This window comes from Teleopsis dalmanni, chromosome X (assembly GCF_002237135.1).
Source record: "Teleopsis dalmanni isolate 2A chromosome X, ASM223713v2, whole genome shotgun sequence".
Classification (NCBI taxonomy): domain Eukaryota; kingdom Metazoa; phylum Arthropoda; class Insecta; order Diptera; family Diopsidae; genus Teleopsis; species Teleopsis dalmanni.
The window spans coordinates 56308104-56314174 of NC_051848.1; positions in this window are offsets into that span (position 1 = coordinate 56308104).

The following is a 6071-nucleotide window of genomic DNA, read 5'->3' on the forward strand; positions in this document are numbered from 1 at the left end:
TCCTCTTGATTACCAGTGATGAAAGAAAGATACCCACTGTAAGGATGGAAATTTTGTAATAATTTCCAACCTACATAAATTTAGTAACACCACCACTTTGAACAAAATACGTGAAGTAATCTGTAATTAGGAGAAAACATTTCAATAATATATACAAAAGGTATATAAATAAAAATAACAATATAACATACCTTCATTATTTTTCCAATAAATTTATTTAAATTAATAAATAATAATTTATTTATAAATTATTTATTATTTTATTTATAAATAATTCAACTATAAAATAAAACCACGAGCACCGCCGCTTTTTATAAAAATGTAAACAAACATTCACAAACGTCAAAAATGTCAGAATGCAATTCGCTTCAAAAAGATGCACAAGGGAGCTTTTGTGCAAAAGTGTTAAGTGCAGTAAGTTCAACTAAGATCAACTCTAAGCTTTGTGTACTTTACACAAAAAGTTCAAGAGAAATGCATATAAAATAAGGCGCAATTTTCTAAGAGTTTAGTGTGTCTTGTATGATCACTCGGTGGCATTGTATGTCAACTAATAAAATAATACAATAAAATATTATCTGACACAGAGGCGGTGTTAAGTCAATGTGTATAACTAATACAAAAGAATATATATATAATCGTTTACGAGCGTAAGGCGGTTTTAAGTCAACGCGCTTGGACACCATTATATGTGTATTATATAAATCAAACATATATTCCTCAATATCTTTCTTTTTTTTATTATCCGAACAGGTGAACATAGAAGCCAATTACAAGACCAGAATAGACCATTTAGAATCCCTCCGAAATAGTCATTGGAAGTAATCCCCTTGAGAGTTTTCCAAACAATCAACTGCCACTGACGTGCCGTCCCAGTCATAATAAAAATTTTTTCCATTAATAATAATAATAATTATCACATTTAAATACTCTTTATATGTCATTGAATTTTTTTATAAATAAATAGTTCTGAAACTATAAACGCATTACTTTTATTTTGAGAAGTCCTGTCTCCGCGAATATAAATTTATTGTAGCGACCCCCTGGAAAAGACTGAGGATACCCCAGCATAAATTATAACGAAACGGGAAAATCCGTGTCGTTACACCACTTATTGATATAGGCCGCAGTCATGTTGTAGTCCAATGGTATTCTGAGCCCTTGGCTACAGAAGTTATAACCTGATTCCTGCTTTACAAGTTCATCTGCTGTCTTATTTTGCTCAATACCGATGTGTCCTTTAACCCACATGACTGTTAACTCAATTCTATAAGCACATTCCATGAGGTTAGTGACACATTCATGTAGTAAACAGTTGACTACATGTAAACACGTTGACTCCATTTCCATACTGATTTGTGTTTTTCTTTTAATATTTGACATATAATTAACAAACGTCAACTACAATAGGTGTAACACACCTAACAATCCAATAGGTGCCAGAGCATGCGTCACCGCCACAAGTTCCATCTAATAGACGGAAACATATTTTTCTAGATGCAGAGTGCATGCTATATTCTGCTCTTTCGAGTAATCTAACTTCGCTTTTTTTGTCTTTTGGGTAGCTGTACACCACCAGATAATTGTCGCATATGTGATAATAGGTCTAACCATCACCATGTACATCCAATGCGTCGCCTTTGCGTTTAGCTCTCATCATTTTCCTCAAACCCTTTTACACTAAAATAGAGCTCTTTTCGCTTTTCCGATCGTTTTATCTACATATTTATTTTAAGACAATTTGGTATCTTGAATAACTGCTAAATACTTCACCGACTTTGAAATGCGGATGTTAGTCCTGAATAGTCATAAGGGCTCCATTGCCAGACTCTCACTTGAAGAAAATAGTATCGGATTTCGCTTCATTGATGCCTTGTTTTCTACACTATTGTTCAACTCATTTGAGAACACTCCTCATTAAATCTCTAAGAGTGTCTGGAAACTTGTTGTTCACCATCAAATAAATAATTATGATGATACGTAAACGTATAAGATAGAGACACCGAGTTCAGGAAGCACATTTTTGGTTTACTATTATTATTATGTTGAGACTAGTTGAGTCAGTGCACTTGAGCACTTTTACTCTCTATTAACAGCGAGGTTTCTTCATAGCCACTTTCTACGCCTTGTCTGGATTATTGTTTATCACTTCATTAGACTAAGTAGTAATTGACCTCAGGTCTGCATACCTCCCCGAGGTCAGATCTGCATAACGTTCTGATATTCAATAACGCGGTGTGGGTAAGTCAGTTAGTTTTTATAAATAGTTTCAGGACTCTATACTTTATGTATTTTTTGATCAGATCCATCTTGAGGTCTATCAGGATATCATTCATTCTATGTAGCATGGTACCTTAAAAAGTATTCCGACAGTGTGGCTACACATCTATATAGAATTGATGGTCGAATTATTTGGTTATATAACAACTTCCTGTTCTTAGTACCTTCTGCTCAAAAAGTATCCGGATTTTGATGTTTGTTAACTACTCCTTAAATAATAGACCTTTTTCAAAAATTTTTTGTTATGTTGGTATACCCTTTCTTGACATATGGTACAAATTTGAGCGCCATCTGTTAAATAGTTTGTTTGCAGCAGCTGTTAATGTGAGACTACTTCAAATGTATTTAGCGATTTTTACTATGGAAAATTCTTGTTTTACGCGATTTTTTGACCAAACACGGCACCACTCTCATCGCTCAGGCACCATATTCGACAGATCTAACGCCGTGCGACTTTTTTCTGTTCCCGAAACTCAATTACCTCTTCGTGGTTAGCGTTTTGAATTGATTGAGTCGGTAAAAGGGAATTCGCTGAAGGAACTAAAACCCATACCTGCACGGGCCTACGAAAAGTGTATGGAAGATTGGGGTAAGCGTTGGCATATGTGTATCGCTTCAGAAGGAGCATATTTTAAAGGAGATAAAATAAATTTGGAATAAAATTTAAATTTGTCTATTTTATTTACAAAATTCGGGTACTTTTTGAGCTGTAGGTATTGAGATTTTCATTTTTGATAATTGGTTGGAGGTGATGAAGAATTTTGGCACAGCTAATTCTTTTCAGTTGAACATGTTTCAGCCGTCTGAATCGTTTGTCCACCGTGATGCATAGATATTTAATGCTATCCTCCTAGTTTATTATCATATCTCCCACTCTCACTCTTTTTATTATTGATTTTTATTTTTCATTTCTGGAAATACTCCAGGATGAGGTTTATATGTTATAATTATTTATTTATTTAAAATTTAATTATAAGAAAAATTTTCTACTACTAAAATTTTTAATGCTATTTTAATAAATGTTTAGCAACCACCTTGTAGCTTTGCGAAATAAACTTTTATCAACAAAAGTCTTGTTAGCGATGTTGCTGCAACAAGTTGCTTAAGGAAACAGTCAGATACTACTTCATACACGTTTGTTGGCCAAACAAACTGAAATGAAAGCTTATGTGAGCTTTTGCGAAACAAATGTTTAATGTTGAACTTCAATTGGCGGCAACATGCAATCCAGCAAACTATGTTGCGTGTGTGGTCTGTTGTCTTGGGCTTGTTGGAGCAGGTTTTATGGCTTTTGGTACTTGTTCGATGTGCGAGTACTAAGTACGCACTCATCCAGAATAACTAAAAAGTGGAGAAAATTGTTGTAATTATTTTAAGTTTGTGTTGTGCATTTTGTGTTTTATGTTTTGTGTTTTGTGTTGGGTGTTCGCCGCGCTGCTGGAACACGTTTACTTTTCATTGCGTTGATTCAGTACGTTTGGTGCGTTGGTCGTGTGCGGCTGTTTTATGCGGTTGAATGGTAGTTGCGTTGAAAATAAGTCGTTCATTCGAGTTCAAACACAAAAAACGTAAACAATTGCATTTCATTTCGGTGAAGAGGCACGGTTGCTGCTTTTGATAGGTGCGTGTTTACCTTTGCTCTTGTATTGTTGCCACGGTGAATGAATCTATTTCGACAAATTGTTGCATGTTGCGGCAAAAGTGCAATTGCAACGCCAATATTTTGTTGCAGTTTGTGTTTGTCTTTTTGTTTAATATTTTCTTTAACATTTTTATTTTTGTTTTTATTTTTGTTTTTATTTTTGTTTTTGTTTTTATTTTTGTTTGTTGCTTTACTTATTTATTTATTTATTTTTTATGGCGTTAAAGGTCGTTTACTTTTCGGCATTTGTTGATGGCATCGACGTGTCGGTGACTGGGTTCACTTTCGATTTCGCGTTGCAGCAATGACGTTTTGCGTACAAAAATTGGCAATAATTGCGATGTGCTGTGCTGTGCAGTGATTTTATTAATAATTTCTATATTAATTTATTTTTTAATGAATATTTTTTTTATTGTTAAGTTCTCGCTTTGCTTCGTTTAAATGCAGTTACTAAATATGTTTGTCTTTCTAAAGTTTTGTCAAATGTATTTTTTTTTTTGCAAGTGTGTTTATCTGTGTTTGCTAAATTTATTTTAATTCAAACTAAATTAACTGTTTTTATTTATATTAATTTTGAATGAAAAATATTAATTTTATTTTATTGGCAAATTTTCTTTTTTTTTGATTTTTTAATTTTGTCAAAAAATCTGAAATCTAAAAAAGTGTTCAAATGAAAACAAAAAAAAAACAATAACAAAAAAAAATTGTTTATAATCTTATTTCCAAATAAACTTCTCTTAAAAAGGGGCGTGTTCACCTGAAGTGCACTCATGTTTAAGCAAAAATTATTAATGCAGCGGTGAACAAGTTTTTTTTACAAATTTGGCATCAAAAATGCTCAGATTTTTTGTATATCGAAAATATAAAAGCAAGTAAAATTAAATTAAAAACAAATTTACAAAAAAAAAAAAAAGAAAAAAATAAAATTCAATAAACAAAAAATTATTAATTGCAAAATATAAACAATTTTTATTAAACATAGCAGATTTTACTGGTAAGTTTAAATTCACGCTTAGAATATTCAAAAAAATATTATATATATTATAATGTAAAAATAATAAAAAAAAATATATTTCATTCTAAACAAAAATATATTTCATTCCAAACAAAAATATATTTCATTTTCAATATAAAAAGTTTTTAATGACTAAATAGAGAACCAGAATGACCTCGTAATAGTGTTAAGGTAGTGATGCAATGGGTCTATATTGGTAACTAGCAAAGTCACCAATAAATAATATACATCCTTTCAAATTTTTAAAAAAAAAATATATATTTTATTTCGATTATAGTCTATACTCAACTACGGGGTACTTTATTTTAAATTTATATTTATTTAATTATTTTAACATTAATTTTTTATAGAGTATTTTCTAATACAAATGACTTGAAACAACAACATTTTTGCCTAACCCTACAGCTGTTTAATAAGTTAATTTAATTTAATTTAATATAATAAGTTTTTTTATTGTTTTTAATTTTATATTTTATTGCTTTTACTTAACTTAATTGGCCATTACAGACTTGAGTTATCAAGTAACTACCACCATCTAGCCCGATCAGTGGTTTGATGTCGCCAGTTGGTAGTACTGTGCGCTCCCAAATCATTGGTTTTCCACCAAAAATGTGAACATCCGCTACCGCGTTTTCCACCATCGAGTGCCAAATCAAACACCTTTCTGGTCGGAACACTTTTTTTCCATTTGCAAAATATAATCAAGCCAATGAAGCCGCTGAACTTACGTGTATGTATTTAACTATGTCAATGCCCCGATATAGCTCATACAGCTCATCGTTCCATCTAATTCGATAGTCGTTGCTAATGTGTAAGGGACTATAGATCCTACGAATAATTTTTTTCTTGAATGCTGCTAACACCGTCTCATCACTGTTGGTAATTATCCAAGTCTCTGTACCACACAGCAGAACAGGCATAGTAAGAGACTTGTAGAGCGTCATTTTTGTTTGTTGAGACAGGGCTTTATTTTTCAATTACCTACTTAACCTCAAATAAAATCGGTTGGCAAGAATGATTTTTCGTTGAATTTTTAAAATGTCTTCATTTCTGGTGTAAACGATGATTCCCAAATAAATAAAGTTTTTCACAACTTACAATTTGTAGTTTGTTTTTTGTTAATAGTTGATATAT